At 41.1% G+C, this 13,002-nt stretch overlaps 1 long non-coding RNA gene across 1 annotated transcript in view; it reads right to left on the bottom strand.

Moving 5' to 3' along the window:
* Positions 1 to 11,756, bottom strand: part of LOC309849856 — a 44,249-nt gene extending 32,493 nt beyond the window's left edge. The window contains exon 1 of the long non-coding RNA XR_014303956.1: positions 11,449 to 11,756. This is a non-coding gene — a long non-coding RNA (uncharacterized lncRNA). The remainder of the gene's footprint in view (positions 1 to 11,448) is intronic.
* Positions 11,757 to 13,002: the final 1,246 nt, after the last annotated feature.

The raw sequence follows: 13,002 nt of genomic DNA on the forward strand, positions 1-13,002 counted from the left end.
AAAGGAGTGATTATGGATAGGTAATGCAGAAAAATGAAGGGAATCATGGAGAAATGAGTGATCATGTTTTTATCCTGCTGAAACGGACAAGGACCAGAGGGCAGGAGATCTGAAAGCTGAAGTACTTGGCTTTCCTCGATATCTATTATCTTCCCAAACCAGGAAACCAACGAGCATAGGATTTATAAAGTAATAAATAACAGTACGCTGAAGAGGAAGGCAGACCTTTACATCTGGCGTCCAGGCTTGATGACAGAGAGCCAACCGCACACTTTCACAGCTCCAGTATTTAAAATCATGCATTAATTTCTCTACCACACAATATGTGGGCAATTCGGCAAAACAGAAATTATTTAATTTAAAAATTGCCCTAAATTTCCCCTTCTGATGCTTATTCATTATCTTACTCATCTTCGTTTCTGGCCAGAACTGTCAGGAGACAGATTCTCAATGAAGTCATCAACAGATCTGTGTCATGGAGACAGCTGTTAGGTTTCGGTGGTGGGTGAAATGGTTGACTTCCACAGACACCTCCGGCTGCTTAATTGAATGATGTAGGCAAGACGAAAGGCTAGATGAATGCCTTGGAGTTCACGTGCAGGAATCATCACCACATCAAAACACATGATTATCGCTAACAGATTGTGCAATGCCCTTCGCATCATGTAGGCAAGTAGCAAAGATCAGCCTTTCCGGGTCCGTTAATTTGCTCACAAATCACAGCTACAGGAAACAAAATCCAGGTTACATAATCGGCCCTAAAGGAGGAGGAGTAGCTTGTGCTATTAGCTAAGACATTGAGAGAATTAGTCACTGGCTTGCTGGGGAGGGTTTGGAGGGATGGGAGCCCTCACTCCAAGTGGCTCTAAGTGGCCCCGTGTGCCGAGCACAGACTTGATGCAGAGAAGGGAGCCCCGGGAAGATGCCTGCAGAAGGGAGCGCCTAGGACCGACACCCCGTGGGACGGGGGGAGGCACGGGGGTGAGCCAGCAGATGGGGACTCGGAGGGTGCCTTGGAGACTGAGCTAGTTCCCCCTTATGTCTAAGTATAATTCAGAGGCAGATCAAATCTGAAGCATTTTATTTTTGAAACTGAAAAAGCCTTTTATTTCTATTCATATGAAAGTCCAAGGTGGTGCCAGTATATAATACGTGTCATCGCCTCCCTGGAGCCCCGCGATTCTATTTCCTCGCTAAGCTTGGCGAGGCCCTTTCCTGCTTACAATTACTAAGCTGCGTTATCACTTTGGAAACAGCCCAGGTGCTTCTCGGGGAGAGAAGAGAGAGCGATTCCATTTCATTTGTATTACGCTGGCAGCTTCCCTGCCCCATTCTACCAAGTGGCCTAGATTCAGATGTTGAGCTAGCACTCTTTTAGCTGGTGGTGATGAAACCAGGGTCAGGAGAGGTAATGGACATGGCCAAAACCAATGCCTCGTTAATGACCCAGCCAAGCCCCTCCTCTCCTAGACCTTCAAGTAGCTCTAAGTTGGGAGAGAAAGCCCCCTCTTAAGAGACTAAGAAAGCGGCGAACACATTTTGCTGAATTTCAAGATCGCATAAATTTTATAGACCACTATGAAAAAGAAAGATGCCCAATTAGAAAATTCCATTAGTGGTGAGTTGCATCCTGATTTTACAGATGCTACTATATATAATATATCTTAGAGATATATAATATACATTATATAAAGATGTTATTCTATGATTTATACACACACATACACACACACATAATATGTATATATTAGAGATACTGTATCTATCTTAGAAAAGCAATCTTGCATCTTAGGGGGTGCCTGGGTGGCTCAGTCGTTAAACATCTGCCTTCGGCTCAAGTCATGATCCCAGGGTTGCAGGATCGAACTCCCCATCAGGCTCCCTGCTCAGCAGAGAGCCTGTTTGTCCCTCTCCCACTCCCCCTGTTTGTGTTCCCTCTCTCACTGTGTCTCTCTCTGTGTCAAATAAATAAAATCTTTAAAAAAAAAAAAAAAGAAAAGTATCTTGGAACTGAAAAAATATGGTAATAGAAATCCCCATGTTCCTGAATACAGTGGAAATTCATCTAGGCAGGCTACTCCATTATTTCAGGTGCAAACCAAACAGAGCGCCACACCCAATGCTTCAACTATCTACTTTTTTTTTTTCAAAGATTTTATTCATTTATTTGGCCAAGAGAGATCACAAGTAGGCAGAGAGACAGACATAGAGAGAAGGGAAGCAGCCTCCCCGCTGAGCAGAGAGCCTGATGTAGGGCTCGATCCCAGGACCCTGAGATCATGACCTGAGCCGAAGGCAGAGGCTTAACCCACTGAGCCACCCAGGTGCACCTCAACCATCTACTTCAATTAGTCACTCATTCTATACTAAATCTTCTGTAGTAAGCTTATTCTTCAGTTGGTGATTCCACAGTATTTGCTCTGTGAAAATCCATTAATATAATCCATGTATCTTCCGTACACTTTAGCTTATTTTAAAAAAATTTTAATTAATGGACTTTTAGAGACATTTTAGATATATGAAAAGATCAAGCAGAAAGTAGAATTCCCATACACCCTTTCTCCCCTGCCCCCAGTTTTCCCTATTATTAACATCATGCATTGCTGTAGCACATTTGTTACAACTGATAAATCAATATTAATACATTATTAATTAACTGAATCTACAGTTTGTAATAGGGCCCATTCTTTGTGTTACACAGCTGTGGGTTGGGACAAATGCATGATGTCACATAGGCACCGTTACAGAATCATCCAGAATAGTTTCACTGGTCTAAAAAGGCTTCACCTGCTCATCCCTCCCCCTCCTCAAATCCCTGGTAACCACAGGATTACTAGGGGATTACCACGTCTCCATAGTTTTGTCTTTTCCACAATGTCAAATAGTTGGATTCACATTCATATTGTTGACTGGCTTTTTTCATTCTCATTTAGCATTTTTTCAATAAATGTACATTTAAATTTCTTCCATGTCTTTGTATGTATGACCGGGTAGCTTATTTATTTTTATCTCTGAATAATATTCCACTGTCTGGATGCACCACAGTTTATTTATCCACTCACCCAATGAAGGACATCTTGGTCATTTTTTAATTTTTAGAAATTATGAGTGAAACTGTTATAAAACCACAAAAGACCCTGGGTAGGCAAAGCAAGCTTGGGGGGGGGGGGGACAAGGCTGGAGGCATCATGATTCTGGACTTCAAATTATATTACAAAGCTGTAATAATCAGAACAGTATGGTACTGGCACAAAAATAGATACATAGGTCAATGGAAGAGAATAGACAATCTAGAAACAAGTATATGCTCAATTAATCTTCAACAAAGCAGAAGAGACTATCCAATGGGAAAAAGACGGTCTCTTCAACAAATGGTGTTGGGAAAACTGGAGAGCGACATGCAAAAGAAGGAAAGTGAACCACTTTCTTATACCAAACACAGAAATAAACTCAAAATACATTGAAGATCTAAATGTGAGACCTGAAACCATAAAAATTCCAGAAGAGGACCCAAGCAGTAACTTCTTTGACATTGGCCATAGCAACTTCTTTCTAGATATGTCTCCTGTGACAAGAGAAATAAAATTAAAAAATATACTACTGGGACTACACATGCAAAATAAAAACTTCCGAACAGCAAAGAAAACAATCAGCAAAACAAAAAGGCAACTTATGGATGGGAAAAGATATTTAAAAATGACATGTTTGATAAAGGGTTAGTATCCAAAATATATAAAAAACTTATAAAACTCCACACCCAAAAAGTGAATCATCTAATTAAAAAATGGGCAGGAGACATGACTAGACATTTTTCCAAAGAAGACATACAGAGAGTCGGTGGGCACATGAAAAGCAGCTCAACATCATCAGGGAAACTCAAACCGGTGCCACAATGAGATACCACCTCACACCTGTCAGAATGGCTAAAATCAACAACACTAGAAACAACAGGTTTTTCAAGGATGTGGATGGAGAAAGGGAAACTTTCTTGTACTCTTGGTGGAAATGCAAACTGTGCAGCCTCTGGAAAATAGTACAGAGGTTCCTCAAAAAGTTAAAAATAGAGCTACCCTATGACCCAGCATTTGCACTACTAGATACTTACACAAACAATACAAAAATACTAATTCAAAAGGCTACCTGCACCTCAATGTTTATAGCAACATTATCTACAAAAGCCGAATTATGGAAACAACACAGGTGTCCATTGAATAATAATAATAATGGATAAAGAAGCTGTGGCATATATCAACATAATAAATATACAGTAGAATATTACTCGGCCACAAAAAGAATACAATCTTGTCATTTGCACTGACATGGATGGCACTAGACAGGATTATGCTAAGCAAAGTAAGTCAAAGATGGACACCGTATGATTTCACTTGCATGTGTAATTTAAGAAATAAAATAAATGAGCAAAAGGAAAAAAAAATGAGAGAGAGGCAAAACAAGAAATGGATACTTAACCCTAGAGCACATACTGCTGGTTACCAGCCAGGAGGTGGGTGGCTGGTTGGGGAAGTAGGAGATGGAGATTAAGCAGTGTGCTTGCTGTGATGAGACTGGGGGCGAACGCGAGGCTTGAATTACTGTATCATGCACTTGAAACAAATGTTACACTGTGTATTAATTGACTGCAATTTAGCTAAAAACTTTAAAAGCCTGTTATAAACTTCAAGTCCAGGTTTTTGTGTAGATATAAGTTTTTTTTAATTAATTCATTTATTTGACAGAGAGAGAGAGAGAATTCACAAGTAGCCAGAGGGGCAGGCAGAGAGAGGGGGTAGAAGCAGACTCCCAGCTGAGCAGAGAGCCCGATGTGGGACTCGATGTGGGGCTCGATCCCAGGACCCTGAGACCATGACCTGATCCAAAGGCAAAGGCTTAACCCACTGAGCCACCCAGGCGCCCCTAGATAAAAGTTTTCAACTCAATCGTGTAAGTACCAAAGAGGGCACTTGTTGGATCTTATAAGAGTACACTTAGTTTTGTAAGAAACCGCCAAATTGTCTTCGAGTATGACTGTGCCATTTTGCATCCCCGTCAGCAACAAATGAGTTTCTCTTGTTCCACCAGCATTTGCGGGTGTCACTGTTTTGGATTTTCACCATTGCACTAGGAGGTAATGGTACGTCACTGTCATTTCTACTGTAGTTCCCTTATGATGATGTATAATGCTGAGCATCTTTTCAGATACTCATCTGTCACCTCTGCATCTTTGTTGAGGTATCTGCTCAGATCTTTTACCTACTCCTTAATCGGATTTTTTCTTTTTGTTTATTGTTGAATTTTAAGAACCCTTAGTATATTGTGCTTTTTTATTTCTCAAAATAAAAGTTTAAATAATTCATAAATAAAATAATTTAAGTAATTGATAAATAAATCATAAGTAAGTTTCATCAGAATCAGAAATTTACATTAACAATAAAATAAGAATAACCTTTAAATAGGAAAATGAATTTCAGTTTTCTCCACCGCAAAATACCTTAGGTAAGATTTTTTTTCAAGCACCAGAAAACTTCTTATAATGTGAAATGACTAACCAGTCAGATAAATAATTTTCCTCTTTCCAGCTTGGATTAATATTAATTGATTATACCTGTGGTTGCAGAGCGAGGTTGGGGATGAGGTGAGATTTACTTTTATACACATTTCTTGGTTATAAAATAAAACTAAAGGCCTATGATTTATTTCTTAGGCTGCTTCAAGTGACCATGAATCAAAATGTTATGTGTCAAATAGATGTCTATGTCAGTAACTCTGTTTGAGATAATCATAGCAGTCTTTAATAATTAAAACTGAATTAGATCCATGAAAAGTAAAAGAACAGACATTATAGTAGATATTTAACTATTTAATATTCTTTTTAAGAAAGATTTTATTTAAAAAAAATTTAAGATTTTATTTATTTATTTAACAGAGAGAGACAGCGAGAGAAGGAACCCAAGCAGGAGGAGCAGGAGAGGGAAAGTGGGCTTTTCACCAAGCAGGGAGCCCGATGCGGGGCTTGATCTCAGGACCCTAAGATCATGGCTTGTGCTGATGGCAGAAACTTAATGACTGAGCCACCAAAGGGCCCTAGACCTTAGTTTTTAGAGTAGTTTTGGGTTCATAGCAAAATTGAGAAGTTTGAGATGACAGAGATCTCCCACATTTCTCCTGTCCGACATGCACAGCCTTTCCCATCAGCGACATCGCCCCAGCCCCCCAGAATGGTACATTTGTTATAAGTGAGGGATCTACATTAGCACATCATTATCACTGAAAGTGCGTAGCTTACATTAGGGTTCACTGAGCTTTTTTAAAAAAATACGACGACAGGCGCTGGCCCTCAGCTCCCTATGTGCCAAGCTCTTTGCTAGAGATATTTTCCCATCACTGTCTGTCTCCCATGATGCCAGAGCAGCCCTCTATCTGTTAGGTTAAGACTGTCTTGTTTATCTTCTAAACTTTAGGGGTGATGAAGGGCCAGAGACATGATAGGGGTTAAACACTTATTGTTAAAAGAATGTCTGTTATACAGCATTATATATTCCTCACCAGCTTCTTTGAATTTGTGCATTAATAAAAGAGAGAAGTTTCTGGCATTTGCCATTCAGGTCGTGTTCCTCAGCCAGGATCAAATCCTTGATCACGCCAGCTCTGAGGTGCAGTGAAAGCAACATCAGCGTGCCTAGCTGTTCCACTTGTAATTCATTTTCCCACTGAAGAATGAAAGTCACAATATTGTGTTATGTTTTGATGCGTTGGAACTGGGGAGGCTGTCTTTTTTAATTCTCACAGAACTTTTGATCTATTTATCAAGCTTCCAAAAAGCTCTTCTGCTTAGACGTTTCAGTAGTGTGCAGTGGTTTACTAATGCAAATGGTTTACGAATCTACCAACACTTGGTGTCTGTTTCCTCTGTGTAACAGTGTATGGGAGCCTCGTTACGACGAAGTTTATATTTCAACAAGAGACGGAACCAGATAACCTTCGGATGTGTTCCAGCTTTGTGTTTCTGTGGTGTAACAGAGCCCATCAGGGCTTATGTTCAATGACTGCACTCGGTCTCCCTGAGAGCTAATCCTCCCAAACCCTATTTATCACACTGCTGAAAATAAAATTGAATTATGAAACTTGACAGCACTCAAACCACATATCCCTGAAACCCAAGACTTCATACATCTGGGGACAGAATTCTAACAGGGCAGCTGAGCAATTGTGTATTTGGAAATCTACTTTAAAATAAATTTGCTTTAAAAACGTGGGTAATCATTCCAACTTTCAGATTAAACTTCTACTCATTGTGTACATTTCTTCCCATACTCGACACCCCCAAACCCTGCCCCAATAATGGTTTTGTGACTTAGACTGGTGTCACCATAATGTTCTTGGGACAGAACGATAGGCCAATGACTCATCAGGCACTAGAATGGGAAAATATTCAAGAGTCTTCACATCATTGGCATTTGAAATATTTCAATACTGTGACTCTCTTCCTAAAAATAACGACAAGTAAATAACTTGATTCAGTGATAAACGTCACAAATCGAACCGTGACAGAGTACAGAACAAATTATAATTACTTATAGAATCATTACGACTACTCATAAATACCTTAACATTGGCCAACCGATTTTTCTTGTCAAAATACATTGTTTCTTCTGGAGCCCATACCCTCAATTTGCCCAATTACTCTCCACAAATTGTTTTTGGTGGCTGAGCCATGAGATGATATTTAGCTTCTAAAGGCTTTTTTCTGTAGGAAAAACATCTGAAAAGCAGATGAACACCTTTCAAAGGCAATTGTAATTGAGGTGGTGGGTGAAAAAGATGGAAATCTGGCTGGTGCCAAGAAATCGTGGCGTGGAGCAGGAACTCCGAAATGCGGCTTGCGCGGCTAATGGCGTGCACTTCTCAGCACTGCTGGCCTTGCATTCTGCTTTCTTTCCCCTGCTTCCCCGCCTCCTCCTTCCCGCACTCAATCTGTGTGTCTTTCCCTTCCTTCTCTCCTCTCTTTCCTTTCCCTGTGCTTCTCGCTGCATAGTGACTTCGGAAATATACACCTCAGAGAAAAGGGTGTGGGGACCTACAAAAATGGGTGCCTTTGCCTTTCTGATTGCATATTTCAAATGCTAAGCGTGCTCAAGATATGATTAATTCCACAATGTCTTGTTTTTAGTAAGATACTCAACACATGGAAAGTTGTATAAGCACAGAGCTCCTCCCTGGGAAGTTGTTCATACCCACTTTAAAGGGCTATTTTCATGAACCCACTCCTTGTTCCGAGTGTTCCTTTTCCAATGCATTTACCTCCCTCTAGATTTCTTTTGGGGGATCAGCAAGGGCCTGCCCCAACCCCACAGCCGTGCCTGCCTTACTCGACAGTACCCCACACTCTTGACCTCATTTCACCAAAATTACGTCTCATTCCTCGAGGATGCTGCTCGGTGACTGAAGCTAACTTAATTGATCCCTACAAGCCAACCCATTAATAATTTAATAGATAATGTTTGCTTTGTCCGGGATTGTCACCTAGAATCAAGGTTTTCTCAAAGAAGTGATCAAATAAAGTTCTTTATTTGATCAAGTATTTGTGAGGTACTTCTGAGGTCCCAGGTCCTGCCTATGATATTAGATACTCAGAGGCTGACAAAATGCACATGGGCCCTTGTCCCTCTCTTCATGGAGTCTTCTAGTGTAGTGGGTCTTTGAGTCAACACTACAGAGCAATTGTAGTGTACAGAGCATTTGAGTCACATCACATAGGTCTAGGTGGTCCTGTAGGACCAACTAGGTGGTCACCACATAAACCGCAAACAATTTTTTGGTCATTCTTAGTAGCATTTACATTCTGGGACATACACTAGTACAAACGATGGTTGTGTGAGTTAGAAATTTCTACTCCCGTTTTGTAAAGGAAATTGGCTTCACAGTGTTACGTCCTCTGTACTTAGAGTCACAGGACAAGCAAGTAGCCACGTCTGGCTCTGGAGAATACTTTGGAACCCAAGTCCCTCATTGTCCTTTCCACCATAGGTGTCCCTCAGATCCTCCTCAAGGTCATTCAGATGGGTACGTAATCAGGAATCACAAGCCATTTTCAGTTTATCTCCCTCCAGAGAGGTAAGACCGCAAGGCAGTCTTAAACTATTACTGTGCGATGGTCTCATGCTAATAACATGTCATTCTTCCTGCAAAAATGATTCTGGCTCGAGTCATCCAACAGGAACCCCTTGTCCTTTCCTTTATTTATTTGTGTATGTATTAACCTACCCTATTTCTATGTCTTCCCCCAAAGTGTCAATATGGCACTGGGGGTCAACTGTGGTTGGTCTTCTTCTGTCTGATTCTTCGTCTCTCGGCATAAATCTGTCATCCATTAATCACCCTCCTCTTACATCAGCTGACTGACAAGTGGTTTAGTCCCCCAGCTCACCCTCCATCATCATGCGTAGCTTTAGTGGCACAGACAGTTGATGAGGCATGAGAAGAGCATGGTACTGCCTTATGTTTATTCTATAAATGAGCCAAAAATGGCTTCTGGGTATTGGTCCCTAGGTTGGTTGCTTTGTTAGTGCAGACAAAGACCTGTTAGTTCATAAGACTGCCAGCCCCAAACTCAAACTTCTACACATCCAGTGGTTAGAAACATAGTTCAAAAAAGCAGATTTTTAGGGGCGCCTGAGTGGCTCAGTGGGTTAAAGCCTCTGTCTTTGGCTCAGGTCATGATCTCAGGGTCCTGGGATCGAGCCCCGCATCGGGCTCTCTGCTCAAGCAGGGAGCCTGCTTCCTCCTCTCTCTCTCTCTCTCTGCCTGCCTCTCTGCCTACTTGTGATCTCTGTCAAATAAATAAATTAAAAAAAAAAGCAGATTTTTAGCCATTAAAGCTTGCCTGTTTTGTGTACCTCATGAAACCACACCCAACACATGCCAACGATAGAGAAGATATGCTCGGGCCCTAAAAACCTCTGCCCTTCGGAGCTCCCTGACCCAAAGACTCCCACTGTGTTCTCGGTAGCTTCCCCTGGACTCAGAAGCCCCATTCCTGACTCCCTTCCCCCTGGGAGTTCTCCTGCCCTCCCCCGCTTCTGAGTGGTGGCCCCCCCAAAACCAAGACTCTGGAGGGTCTCAGGCTGTGAGGGACTTCCCTCTCCTGCAAATCTGTCAGAGTCACGCAGCAAGACTTGTGCATACTACTGCCACCTTGTGGTCATGTCCTTCCTTGACTTTCTCCCAAATCCCCCCCAGCCTCCTTAAAATAATCGGAACGATTCTTGGGTTCACTGGAGATACACATAATTCCATAAGTTAGACGTGGTTTTAGTTTATTATTATTTGCTTATCAGTGGTATTTGGTAATATTTATTTACCTACCAGTATAATGTGGCACTGTCATCCCTGAGGGGGCACACAATTTTTATTTTATAGCTGTGTTGGTTATAACATAGAAGTGAACTAATTCATTGAGTAAATAATTACCAGTCACGTTCTTGAATTTTCAAAGGCAACACTTTGTCCCTATAAGACCAGTCTTACTTCATCACAGAAATGTCTGAGGATCACACAGATGGAAAATGAAGAAAATAGCTTCCTGTAGGGCTAGGAAGGTAAGGAAACACTCTGAACAATCTGACAGCTCGTTAGAAGAACACAAGAGCCAACCTAAATGGTCAGAGTTAGAGCAAACTGAATCACAAAATAAGTAATAGTAGATATTTTAATACATCGAATAAATATTCATAATGTCATACTGTTACAAATAAATTTTAAAAAATAAGACAGTAAATGCGGGGGAGAAACAGATCTTCCTTACAGTAGAATTCCAATAAACAAAGGTATAAGGGAACTAAGAGAATCACCACTAAGCAAAGGTTACAATAATAACCGTTGCAGATAAGGTCCATCAAGGATGCAAAAATCGGCGGGTGAATGTTGGAGGCAACAGAACATTTGCATACTTTCAACATATCTCCCCAAGGTAATCAGAGCAAACGGAGAGACAGGAATCTTACAGCAGAGAGACGGACAGCCACCACCTCAACCAAGTGGTCCAGGTAAATAGCGCTGGCAACAAGACACAGACATCACGAACCCCTTCACATGATGCACTAGAAGAAGACCACATCATTTCCATCCTATTTGTGTCAAAAATGCATAATTTCATTCCAACCATGAGAAAATATCAGAAGAATCCAATGAGGAACATTCCATAAAATAACTGGTCTCTGCTCCTTCAAGGTCGAGTATCAGGTCATGAAGGAGAAGGAAGGACTGAGAAATGGACTAGAAAAGACCACGAAGGATTTACAACGAAATGCGATTTGGGACATCAGATAGGATCCAGAAACAGATGAAGGCTCATAGTGGGGGAAATGGTGAAATTTGAGAACAAGACTATGGTTTTTACTAATATTGTACTGAGGTTGACTTCCTGATCTTGAGCTCTCAGTTCAGGGTTACCTTAAATCGTGATCTGAGGCAGAGTCGAGCCACTGCTCCTCAGGCAAGTCGCAGGTCCGGGGCGAACCCGGCCTTCCTTCTCCAGGAGAAGCGGCGCAGGAGCGCAGGGCAGGAGGCTACCAGGTTTGCAGACTGCAAATGGGCCACGCGCCGAAGACAGAAACGTTCCGTCATAGGCCAGGTGAGCTCCCAGCGTGGCGGGAGACCAGGGCACAGGAGGGACTGACGGCCTTTCTCTGAGTGTGCACTGAAGAGTGTGGCCCTGAGCTCCCAGCTCCTCCGCTGAGACTGCGCGGCCGCCATCTTCATTCCCGTCCTCCCAAGCGGTACGGAAAGCGCTCAGGGAACAAAAGCTCCGAATGCGAACCCGAACGGAGCAGATCGCGTAGCCTGGGTCCTGGCAAGGGCAGTGCGGTTCTGACTGGGGCAAAGACATTGGAGAATCACAACAGGCCCCTCCTGCAGAAGATCTGCAAGAACATCCAGCCAAGGCCAAGTTCACGGATCAATGAGAACGGGAAAACTCCAGCACTAGCAGAAAGCAACCTTATTTGTTCTATACATATGAGTTTTTCTTTCTTTAAAATTTTGGGATACAGTTTCTTCGAACAGATGAAAATATACCTAAATCCAGCATATGGCTTTGTTCTAGGCTCTAACCTGATCATATTCTTTTTTTTTTTTTTTCTTTTACCAACCAACTTCTTATCAACTCCTTTTTTAAAACCTTTTAAAATTTTCATCTTTACAGTCATAGTCCATTCCTCCATCATGTTTACCCTTATTTTTTTGTGTGTGTATATATATATATATTTTTTTTTTCTTTCTTTCTTTAAGATTTTGGGAGGCAAATTCTTCTAACAGACCAAAATACACCAAAAAGTAAGTGTGTGCCTGTTTTATTCACTAGTGTAATTATGTATGTGTGTGTGTGTATATATATACATATATAATATATGTATATATAAGACATATATATAATTATATTAATAAAATATACATAATTTTTTTCCTTTCCTTTCTTCTGTCCCTGGTTTTGGGTCTTATCTGATTTGGTTAGTGTAAATTCCTCTGGGGATGTTTTTTAATATTTTGTTCTCTCATTCATCTGTTCTCCTCTGGATAAAAGGACAAGGCAGAAAAACTCACCTCAAAAAAAGAATAAAAGGCAGTACTGACACCTAGGGACCTAATCAATGTGGACATTAGTAAGATGCCAGAACTAAAGTTCAGAATGACGATTGTAAAGATACTAGCAGGGCTTGAAAAAAAGCACAGAAGATACTAGAGAATCCCTTTCTGAAGAAATAAAAGAACTAAAATATAATCAAGTTGAAACTAAAAAAGCTATTAAGGAGATGCAATAAAAAACGGAGTCTCTTACTGCTGGGATAAATGAGGCAGAAGAGAGAATAAGAGATATAGAAGACCAAATGATGGAGAATAAATAAGCTGGGGGAAAAAAAAGAGATAAACAACTACTGGACCACAAGGGGAGAATTTGAGAGATAAGTGATACCATAAGACAAAACAATATTAGAATAATAAGTATCT

Source organism: Mustela nivalis, assembly GCF_964662115.1.
Source record: "Mustela nivalis genome assembly, chromosome: 16".
In the NCBI taxonomy this organism is placed as follows: Eukaryota; Metazoa; Chordata; class Mammalia; order Carnivora; family Mustelidae; genus Mustela; species Mustela nivalis.